The 12685-nt window shown below is 39.7% G+C and overlaps 1 protein-coding gene across 10 annotated transcripts in view; it reads left to right on the forward strand.

Moving 5' to 3' along the window:
• Nucleotides 1-12685, forward strand: part of cadpsb (Ca2+-dependent activator protein for secretion b) — a 286320-nt gene that overhangs the window by 184796 nt on the left and 88839 nt on the right. The gene's annotated exons all lie outside the window — the stretch shown is intronic.

The raw sequence follows: 12685 nt of genomic DNA on the forward strand, positions 1-12685 counted from the left end.
TCTTGTTGACATCAGGTATGAGTGTGTTTGCATATTGAATCCACACAACAAAGCACTACAGTGGAGTGATGGGGATGCTAAACGCTCTCTTCCTCTCTGTCTCTGTCTCTGTCTTCTTTCTTTCTCGGCTGTCACATGTGCTCACATGTCCTCACACACCACGGGGCCTCGTGTCGGTATCGCTATTGTTGTTGTTGTTGTTGTTTTTCCTCTTCTCAGTTGTGTGTTTTTCTTCATGCTTTGCCTGTCTACCCTTCTTCAGTAATGCCGCTGTCGCTGCTCCGTCAGTCAGGGTCTCTCGTGATTGCTCTCCTCCAGCCTTGTTGCTAGTCTTTATGTTATTCTGGTTTGTCCCTTCTTACCCTGCTGTCTTCTAGCTGGACTCAAGGGTAAGTGCTTCCCTGTAGCCGGCACAGCTCAGATAATCCCCGACGATTATCTGACACATGCAACGTTCTTTCTCTCTGCCTCTGTTTCTCTCTTCTTCTTCTCCCTCTGCTCTTCTTCACGTCTCGCTTCATGTCTTTAGATTTTAGCTGAGAACTTTTTTTGTTTTGTTTTGACAACCTCCACTTGAGGATAAAATCAGACGCATCCATTCGTGCCAGTATAGGATGCATGTCTTTATTCTAAGAACGTATTTTTATTATTTGGCTTAGCTTTTGGTTAAAGTGGATATTAGAGTTGTTCCTGCATAATTGCCTTCTCTCTTTGCTCACATTGGTCACCCAATCCCTCGAGAATTAAACTATGATAACATGGAAGACAGATTGGCTTGAAATATTCACATGCATTATTGATGTGGTGTTGAAGGGCTATAAACCAATATTTAACGTATATATGTATACCAGTATGTGTGTAAACATATATATACATATATATATTTATATATATATATATATATATATATATATATATATATATATATGTCTTAATAAGGTTATCCAAAAAATAGTGCTCGATACCGTAGTAGAGCGCAATATATGTATGTGTGGGGAAAAAAATCACAAGACTATTTCATCTCTACAGGCCTGTTTCATGAGGGGGGGGGTACCCTCAATCGTCAGGAGATTTTAATGGGAGCATTCGCATACCATGGTTTATATAGGGCACAGAGTGGGTGGGTACAGGCTGGCTTAAGGGCGTGGTGATTGGTTCATGTGTTACCTAGGAGGTGTTTCCGTCTATGGCGGCATGTTGTTACAATTTCGCTGCGCTTGTTGAGGGATGACAGGTCTGGACGGTAGATAATAAACAGTTTCTCTTTCAAGCATAGGTTGCATCTTTTATTACCACTATTGTAAGGTGTGCTGGATGCAAGAATTTGCCATGTTATTGAATATTCAACATTATTGTCTTTGAGGTCCCAAATGTGTTTGCTGAGTTCTGTGGTATTTCGCAGGTTTTTGTTCCTGAAAGAAGCCTTGTGGTTGTTCCATCTGGTTTTGAATTCACCCTCGGTTAATCCTACATATGTGTCGGATGTGTTAATGTCCTTGCGTATTACCTTAGATTGGTAGACAACTGATGTTTGTAAGCATCCCCTGTTGAGGGGGCAATCAAGTTTCTTTCGACAGTTACATGCTTTGTTGGTTTTGGAGTCGTTCTGACTGGGGGTCGACGGCTCATTTGCAATTGTTTTGTTGTGGTTTGAGATGATTTGTCGTATATTGTTCATGCAGCTGTAGCTCAATTTGATGTTGTTCTTGTTGAATACTTTTCTTAGGTTGTTGTCTTTGGGAAAGTGTTTGTCAATCAGGTTGAGGAATTTGTGTCCAATGTTCGTTGAGACGTTTTTGCTGTATGGGGGGTTGTACCAGATGATGCCGTTTCGTTTTCTGTTCTTTTTTGGCTGGTTTCCTGGCGTGGGTTCATAGGTGAGGGTGAAATTGTATCCGCTTTTATCAAGGGCTTTTTGGTACGGGGGGGTTGCTTGGTCAAATTCAGCTTTGCTAGATGACAGCATCGATAGCCTTTTATTGATTCCGGTAGGTATTCTTTTCGTGGTGGTGGGTGGATGGTTGCTGTCATGGTGCACGTATTGGAGTGTTGTGTTTATTATCTACCGTCCAGACCTGTCATCCCTCAACAAGCGCAGCGAAATTGTAACAACATGCCGCCATAGACGGAAACACCTCCTAGGTAACACATGAACCAATCACCACGCCCTTAAGCCAGCCTGTACCCACCCACTCTGTGCCCTATATAAACCATGATATGCGAATGCTCCCATTAAAATCTCCTGACGATTGAGGGTACCCCCCTCATGAAACAGGCCTGTAGAGATGAAATAGTCTTGTGATTTTTTTCCCCACACATACATATATATATATATATACACACACACATATATATGTATGTATATATATGTATGTGTGTATAAAATATACATACACACAGTATAATTCATTTTACATAAGGATGTGAGTAGAGTAGAGGTGTAACAGTATGTTTTATGTACAGAAAATTCTTGGTTATTGTTAGTAATCTACTTTCTAATCCAAAACACTCAAAAACATGAGCAGTTTTTTTTATAGAGAATAATAATAGTTTTGCATGGACAAAACTAGAAAAGCACTGCTAACGACTCCTTTACCGAATCCAGATGATGATTCTTATCAGCCCCAAAATGTAATATCTTGTTTATTATCACAATTTTGACATTTCCCGAAGGTCTCATTAAAAAATCTGGCCATTTTTTCAGTTATGCTGCGTACTAACTAACTAACAGACAAACCTGAGTGAAATATTTACAAAAGCGATTACTTAACCTCATGGCAAAGTTAAAAATAAAAGGTAGATTGATAGGATAAATTAACATTTAACATATTTGTATCGAAGATGCTTTGTCTCATACATCCTGGCGAGATCAGCTACACAAACGCCAATTTCTTCGTCAAAATGCTGGCACTCGCAACTTTCTTTGGTCCCGTATTATTTTGCAGTCATACTCAATAAAAAAAAAATAGTAAGGAGACGGAATCACCAATGCGTGTAGTCTTTGTTTGTGGACTCAATTCTGCGAAATGATATTGGCCATTCGATAGATATATATCGGTATATGAAAACTAGGGCAAACCATTGGCAAAAAACAAATCATAGGAAACGTGGGGCGTACCAAAATGTACGAAATCAGAGGTTTCTGTATGTAAGATTTGTTATGACAGAAAGACGTACTAAGTTCCCACACAGTACACATGAAGGCCTTGTTCACAATGAAGGTCAATTCTTTTTTTTTTTTTTTACCCATATGCGACCTGTGTAGTACAATGCTAATTTTTCATATCCAACACAAGCCTCTTTTGCATGTCGAAAAAAATCGGATATGCTGTATATGTGATGCATCCTCAGTGTGAACGCTACTGCGTTCAGGTCGCATTCATCTGACCAGAAGGTTATCAAAAAGCGATATGCATCATAGTTATTTGCCAAAACAGACGGTTACAAAATATATACTTGATAACAGAGCAAAAACAGGTTAAAATAATATGTTTTAGGAACTCACCTGAAAGTTCTACCACTCCTGTCTGCGACTGCTCGCCCACAGGCCCACAAGCAGACATCGAAGCAAAATATCCCATCAAACTGACAGACCCAAAATACTTGTCCTCTTCCTTCTTAATCTTTTACACGCAATATTTTGGTTCAGAAAATGTTTAGTTTAATTGCACACAATCCTTTAAATTGCCACAAATTCGCCAGTTTACTTCTAAAAACATTGAAGTGTTTGCGACGTCAAAAAGTCATGTCCACATGTGGGTCAGATTGCATTCACATTAGAAATCACATTTATGTTGCAATGTGAACGACCACTAAAAAGACCGAGTTCGACAAAAAAATCCGAATTGGACAATATCTGACCCAGAAGTGTGAACGTAGCCTTAGTGACGGACACGAAGTGTAACCTCATCACGATGTCTTTACATGCCTACTCGGTAAGCCAGAGCTTAAAAAACCGTCTTTGATAGTTAAAGTCACAAGTTTGGGAACACTTGGTCATCCTGGTGAAATACGTAAACAAAGACACATGGATAAGGCAATAAAGTGCCGTCATTGTTTAGTAGAGATGAGCTAAAGCTGGAACTATTAATACTGTACTTTAAACAATAATAAACTTTACTTCACTAAAAACAAAACAATCACACGTTTGAAATCCTTACTGTTGCTGTTAAATGCTATTTAATATTTGTTTTTCTCTTTTCTTAAGATTGTTTTCATTGGTGAGTTACATTTTAAAAATCAATAAACAGTTTCTGCACCACAATGAACTAAAGCGTGAAGGTCAAACCTAGGTGATGATACCGTTACACCCCTACAGTGGAGTCAATGTGAGGCTTTACCTCAGAGGGCTCAAATTGCTTCTTTTTGCTTTGTTGAGAGTTGGCAAATATGTATGCGGAGTATTCTGAATGCCCAAGACAAGGAGTCGCTAATGCCGCCCCTTCTTACGATGAAATACTCCGGAACGCCCCCCATTCCCAAACCCTTTCCCCCTCTCCTCCTGCTGTAGATGGGCCTTTAGATATGGAAGCAAGGCCGGTGGTCCACCTGCTCGCCAGTTTGCCTGAGTAGGAGAAGACTTGTCATGTGACCATGAGTTTTCTATTAAGACATTACCCCCCGCCCCCATCTCCTAGAGAATGATACAGTTCTGCCTATGTCTACTGTACGGCTTCATGCACCAAACTGCTTCCCTCTTAGAGTTCTTTGGTAGTGACTTGCCTGTTAGTCTGCTCTGTAGATGACCATGAACACACCGCAACACATTCAACTATTGTCAACTTGCAAATGCGTAGAGAGAGAAAGAGAATTCAAACAAACAAACAAGGGAATGCAATTCATCTAAATCAAATCTAAACTGCACAAGTGCATGACATTGTTGTTTTTAAAGCTCCATAAAAACTCTTACTATTCTTTCTCAAAGCATGTGCTTTTATTCTTGCTGTTACTACTAAGATGATTGCAAATATAGGAGTTGAAGCCTGCAAACACCTTCTGTTCACACTTGTTGTCTCGCCAGCCTAACATCTTACGATATTGCTTCTATGAGTAACTCTTTCCTTGTGGTCCCTCTCACCTTTCCTGAAAACTTCTTGTGCACTTCCTAATTGTCTTTTCAACCCTGGCTTCTCCCATCTTCACTCTCACAATGGCATCTTTTGTCCATCCGTTGTACGCTCTTATTTCCTCACTGGGGCTAACCCTAACCTTGTGTAGGTTCCCTAAGAAAGCCTCTCTGAATGCCACATTGCACCTCCACACGCCCCTTCAGCCTCACTGGCCCATAGGTTGACAGATATCACTTGTGCTCTGTTCTGTTCAGTCCCCACCCAGCCTAGAATTAGGCCTCTGCCCATCTTAGAATCAGGCCTCACCCAGCCTAGAATCAGGCCCCTGCATTCCACAATGCTGCCCTTCCGCACAGTCATCACCTTGTCTGAGTATCCCAAACGTGACACCTGTCACTCACACGGAGGACACAACTGGCACTAATTGGCCACTTGATAATGTACACCTGCACAGTCCAATACAAGAGCTGGAGCCAACATTCTGCCTTTACAAAGTCAACTACACTGACTCACAGTGGATTGTAAATGTCCTCCAATGCCAGATCTAATGATACTCCTTCACAGATACCCACTTCCGGCATATGTCTGATTTGGAATTATTCGTTTAGAAAATAAGAAACACACACTGTTGTAAAGTCCAAATAAAATAATTCAGTTTTTCTGTGTACGTATAGTTTTGTGTCAGTACATGTAGTCTTTAAAAACTAACAAAATGACAAGCTCTAAAGCCAACACACACAAAGAAATATATAAAGCAATAACAAAAGCAAAGGAAAAAAAGCATATACAAAGTATGGATGGCCCTATTTGTCTTTGTTTGTCTTGCTGTTATTGTTTTAGGGGTGATGACCTATGTAGAAATAAGGTCACACTTCCGAAATTTTAAAAACAACTGTACGCTTGCAGAATAAATCACGCTGAGAGGGATTTCCTATATTGTGCTCCTCTCTTGCAGCTAATTTAACTGACCAAAGTAATGAACATCAATATGAAGCAGTGCAATACTTATCACAATAACCAACATGTTGTTACGTGATCAGTGAACATCGTTATCTTTGTGAAGGCAAAAGGTTTGATGAACACGACTCACAGGAAGTTAGAGATACTCAGGTGAAAGTTGAGGATAATAATTGGTTCTCTGACAGTACGTGTTAAATGTTTCACTACTTAGTTCCAAAACTTGTTCTCTAACAAGGATCTGAACTGCAACATTGATCAAGGTGTGTGATCCATAAATTGATCAATAAATAGAATTGATATTTAAACGTCCACGTCATCATGCTGCTCAGTTTGACATCATGACATCAAACACCTAACAGCTAATCAACAGTGTTTCTCAGAGGGAAATGGCCACTGACCTTAAACATTTTAGAAAACAATAACAATTTCAATCAAGGCATCTGGACTCTTGTTTGTTGAGGAGTTTTCTTAATGCAGTAGTACCTCAGGATAATAGTTTAATTGGTTTTGTGGCGCAATTCTTACCTTGAAAAATGTGTAATATAAAACAGTGTTTTCCATTGAAATCAAATCAAATCAATTAAATTGGTGCTTATTTTTTTTCGCAATTTTAACATGTAACATGCCGTTTCAATATAAAATCAAACTTTTAGATAGATAATAATATGAAACACAATACAATAGAAAAATACAGTAGTTTTATGAAATAATGTAATAATAATCTACAGTCTTTACTTAGGAGATTTTAACTTCTATGCCATCTCCTTCCAGCTGCTTTTCCGTCAGCAGCTTCTTCATATTTTCATGGATAAATATTTGTGGTTTAGATGTTATTTTAAAATCCTTGGTTGGCGTTATCAACTCATTCTGTTTCAGTATGATGCAGACTAGCAGTGCTACGCTCCAACTGCTTCAGCAAGTTATCTAACTAACTAATCTATCATCTTTTTGACAATTTATGTCTTTAATTCAATGAATATCATCAATTTCTTCTTTTCAGCACTGTCCTTTACACTCACTTTCTTCTTTCCCATGCTTGGAAAATCTAAGTTATGTCCATCTCTAGTCATAAGCTAATGCTAGGAAGTAACATCAGATGTTTGGAAAAACAAAGGTATTTACATCTCTAGCTACAAGCTAATGCTGGATATTAGTTATCGCTAGCTAAAAGCTAATGCTAGCAAGTAAGACCAGATATTTAGGTCAGATCTTACAGGGTTCACTGTGACATTTGCTACGCCACCAGGCTCATAACTTATATGTTTTTATAGGTTCTCATAACCTACAACATAACAATTAGCCATATCCTGAGAAGTAAAAATAAGGTACTTGTATGCCGAGGTACTACTGTATACAGTATAGGCTCGATCTACTAAGATCTAAATACCACAAGCTAAATAGCATGTGCAAACTATTAAATTGAATGTACTATTAGTGTCCGAATTGCGTGTGATATACTAAGACATGTGATCTGCAGACCGCCTTATTTAAATGAGGTTTTAGCGTATTCACCATGGATACAACCCAAAAACGGATTAACTCGCTGGAATATAAAGACAATATAACATACATCCATAAACGTGGATGCATTTGCAATAAGTGCAATATATTTATCTGTACAGTCATCTATTTATTTATATCTGCACCTTTTTGCTCTTTTATCCTGCACTACAACGAGCTAACGCAACACAATTTTGTTCTTATCTGTACTGTAAAGTTCAAATTTAAATGAAAATAAAAGGATGTCCAAGTCTAATATAAAACTAATTTACTGCACATTCATGTTATCATGCTCCTACCTCTGGCTTTTTGCTATGTTTTCAAACATACAGCCGACATGTACCACTTTTTATGGGCATTTTAGAAGCAGTGCATCTACAATACAGGAACCCACTTTACTACCACGCTGAAGGTGCCCTCACGGAAGATGTGCCCTGGATGTTCTAGACGCAAGAAAATACAAATTGCAGTGAGTTTTTTTTCATATGCGGGATATGTTAATAACTAATCTTCAATATGAAAAAACAAATGCCATTAAAAAAATAAAACTCTGGCAAAAACCGAAATGTATCAATTTATTTTGTTTTAATCAGGGTCATCTAGCAGCTATAAAATTATAAAATGGTATTGCCGAACAGACGACATGTCTAATATTTGTTATTTCTGACAGTCCATATATGTTGACAAACATACGTAGGACGGAGGTGCAGCGTAATCATCTTTGGTCTCAAAGCTATCTCTGCTCAACTTTCAATTTGCACCTCCTTTCTAGACCTACCTTAATCAAGATGCAAAAAGGCAACTAGGGAACAATTTCAATCTTGACAAATGACACTGTGCTTGCTAAATAATTATATTTACATCTTCTCCTCCCGGTATTGTGGGCATTCTGATGGTCATTAAATATTCTGCATATTCATGAAGACAGACACGTTAAATTGATTATTCTGCTCACTTAAACGATGCAATCCTCTGCACATAAGTTTATTATCAGCTTTGTGTGCTATCAAGTTTGCACGTGTTTTAGTACACACAAACTTTTTTGTAGATCAGGCACAAAGTCTGTTGTGGCACCAACACTGAAGGTCCTTCGCTTGGCTGGCGGCAAAAAAACGTATTAGTGGACACTCTTTCTGTGAAATAAGACAGTTTTAGGGATTGAGACATCAGGAGATTGTTTTAAGCAGACGATAGGTGAAGGCACAAACCTCCTCTGTTTGGAGAGTGGCTTTCTAGTTTAACGCGGACTTTCAAGCAAGTTGTCTTCCTTATCCAAAAATAGGACATCAAAGGACTGTCCCTTCTTTCTGAGACGCAAATTAGACTTAGACTTAGACAAACTTAAATGATCCACAAGGGAAATTGTTCAAATGGAAAATGAACTGCTGGCACTGCGCCTGAAGAACCAAAGAAGCGTATTGCTTGTCTACAGTCACTTATCTTCTTCCCGGACGTGAAAAAAACCAAACCAAGATGGCTGTTGTGCAGCAAGCAGCGTACAAACTATCTGAGTACGCAAGGGGTCTAGATCTTCCTGCAATAAGCAGATACGAGCAAAAAAATCTAACTTTGGAATGGAATAGATCCATATACTTTATAATCAATCAATCAATCAATCAATGTTTATTTATATAGCCCTAAATCACAAGTGTCTCAAAGGGCTGCACAAGCCACAACGACATCCTCGGTACAGAGCCCACATAAGGGCAAGGAAAAACTCACCCCCGTGGGACGTCGATGTGAATGACTATGAGAAACCTTGGAGAGGACCGCATATGTGGGTAACCCCTCCCCCTCTAGGGGAGACAGAATGCAATGGATGTCGAGTGGGTCTGACATAATATTGTGAGAGTCCAGTCCATAGTGGATCCAACATAATAGTAAGAGTCCAGTCCATAGTGGGGCCAGCAGGAAACCATCCCGAGCGGAGACGGGTCAGCAGCGCAGAGATGTTCCCAACTGATGCACAGGGTCCACCCCGGGTCCCGACTCTGGACAGCCAGCACTTTATCCATGGCCACCGGACCTGTGTGTCTCCCCCTCCACAAGGGATAGGGGGGAGCAGAGGAGAAAGGAAAAGAAAAGGCAGATCAACTGGTCTATTAAAAGGGGGTCTATTTAAAGGCTAGAGTATACAAATGAGTTTTAAGATGGGACTTAAATGCATCTCTAATTGTTACCGGGAGGGCATTCCATAGCCCGAATAGAAAACGCTCTATAGCCCGCAGACTTTGTTTTGGGCTCTGGGAATCACTAATATAAAAAAAAGATTTGTATCGAGTTATATCCGTCGGTGAAGTTACTAGACATATCGAACTATCATGTGCTCCAGACGCCATTCTACATGACAAAACAGATAAAAACTTGGAAAAGCATGGAGGTCTACGACTTCTTTGCGTGAGACCAGGTCAAGGAAATTGGTATCAGGACTATCCCAGATAAATCGTGCATTATTTTTGCTGGGGTAAAGTTGCATTTCATGATTCAACTTTTTCGTCTTGTGAGGCCGCGTCCATGTGAGCAAACTATGATGACTAGCACCCAACAGCTGGCACCCGTGACTGCATATTCATTAACAAACTAACAATTATTGAATCATCACAATATTAGATTTTTGTCCTGCTGTCATATGTACTCTGACACATTTGTGTACAAAATAAACAAGAGGGGAGACGTAGAAGTACTTTTCCTGACAAAAGTATCATTGACCCTGACCTTCTGGTTTCTGTTTGTTAAAAAATAAAATACAAACCATATCAAGATAATACTTCAATGGGAAATACTAAACAAGTAAAGTATATTGAAAATATATCAAACAAACCTTTAATGAAGTTATCACTGCAAACTTGTGCGTTTTTCGACTCTGCTCCCTTGGACTGCAGTCCAACGTTCGAGAGCCGCTTTTCTCGTCATCTTTTGTAAAATCTTGCCCGGCCTTCTTAAATTACCTCTCAAGGAACTCTGAAAAAACGTTTATCCTTTTCGCGATTTGAACGCTTCGTACAGCCCAAAACAACGCAAGCATAGGGCATTTTTCTTCAAGAAAGGCTAAATGGCGCCTCGTACCGGTTTTAGAACAGACGCTGGCTTGACCACCACACATATTTAATGAGCCGGACGTGACATCATGTAAATCCAAGCATTTGGATGAAACATCTTCAACTAAGACCTGTTGTCTCCATTCAACCTTTGCTGAATACGATAGAATATTATGTCCGATTTCCCCACATGTCCTTAAAGGCTCCTGTGGCGCACGGTGTCAGTGCTGGGCTTGTAAATCCTGCTTGGACAGGAAGATATGCAGTTTTATTGTTTTTTCAAATGTACAGGTAAAAGCCAGTAAATTAGAATATTTTGAAAAACTTGATTTATTTCAGTAATTGCATTCAAAAGGTGTAACTTGTACATTATATTTATTCATTGCACACAGACTGATGCATTCAAATGTTTATTTCATTTAATTTTGATGATTTGAAGTGGCAACAAATGAAAATCCAAAATTCCGTGTGTCACAAAATTAGAATATTACTTAAGGCTAATGCAAAAAAGGGATTTTTAGAAATGTTGGCCAACTGAAAAGTATGAAAATGAAAAATATGAGCATGTACAATACTCAATACTTGGTTGGAGCTCCTTTTGCCTCAATTACTGCGTTAATGCAGCGTGGCATGGAGTCGATGAGTTTCTGGCACTGCTCAGGTGTTATGAGAGCCCAGGTTGCTCTGATAGTGGCCTTCAACTCTTCTGCGTTTTTGGGTCTGGCATTCTGCATCTTCCTTTTCACAATACCCCACAGATTTTCTATGGGGCTAAGGTCAGGGGAGTTGGCGGGCCAATTTAGAACAGAAATACCGTGGTCCGTAAACCAGGCACGGGTAGATTTTGCGCTGTGTGCAGGCGCCAAGTCCTGTTGGAACTTGAAATCTCCATCTCCATAGAGCAGGTCAGCAGCAGGAAGCATGAAGTGCTCTAAAACTTGCTGGTAGACGGCTGCGTTGACCCTGGATCTCAGGAAACAGAGTGGACCGACACCAGCAGATGACATGGCACCCCAAACCATCACTGATGGTGGAAACTTTACACTAGACTTCAGGCAACGTGGATCCTGTGCCTCTCCTGTCTTCCTCCAGACTCTGGGACCTCGATTTCCAAAGGAAATGCAAAATTTGCATGGTTGGGTGATGGTTTGGGGTGCCATGTCATCTGCTGGTGTCGGTCCACTCTGTTTCCTGAGATCCAGGGTCAACGCAGCCGTCTACCAGCAAGTTTTAGAGCACTTCATGCTTCCTGCTGCTGACCTGCTCTATGGAGATGGAGATTTCAAGTTCCAACAGGACTTGGCGCCTGCACACAGCGCAAAATCTACCCGTGCCTGGTTTACGGACCATGGTATTTCTGTTCTAAATTGGCCCGCCAACTCCCCTGACCTTAGCCCCATAGAAAATCTGTGGGGTATTGTGAAAAGGAAGATGCAGAATGCCAGACCCAAAAACGCAGAAGAGTTGAAGGCCACTATCAGAGCAACCTGGGCTCTCATAACACCTGAGCAGTGCCAGAAACTCATCGACTCCATGCCACGCCGCATTAACGCAGTAATTGAGGCAAAAGGAGCTCCAACCAAGTATTGAGTATTGCACATGCTCATATTTTTCATTTTCATACTTTTCAGTTGGCCAACATTTCTAAAAATCCCTTTTTTGTATTAGCCTTACACAATATTCTAATTTTGTGACACACGGAATTTTGGATTTTCATTTGTTGCCACTTCAAATCATCAAAATTAAATGAAATAAACATTTGAATGCATCAGTCTGTGTGCAATGAATAAATATAATGTACAAGTTACACCTTTTGAATGCAATTACTGAAATAAATCAAGTTTTTCAAAATATTCTAATTTACTGGCTTTTACCTGTATTTGACCATAAATTAGTTTTTGTCCAGAACATGTATCAAAGTAAATTCAAGTGAGATTAAAAAGATTACAAATCATTTCACGTGCATAAAAAAGTGTGAAAATATTCTGAAATGTGGTGTTGGAGGGAGAATTAACATAAGATGCATTTTAAGTCCCAAATTTAGCAGTGTTGAATCCACTTTCACCTCAAAGTGGACTATCCCTAACTTTTGGTGAGTGGTGTGTATTGTGCAGGTGT

Source organism: Nerophis lumbriciformis, linkage group LG28, assembly GCF_033978685.3.
Source record: "Nerophis lumbriciformis linkage group LG28, RoL_Nlum_v2.1, whole genome shotgun sequence".
Classification (NCBI taxonomy): domain Eukaryota; kingdom Metazoa; phylum Chordata; class Actinopteri; order Syngnathiformes; family Syngnathidae; genus Nerophis; species Nerophis lumbriciformis.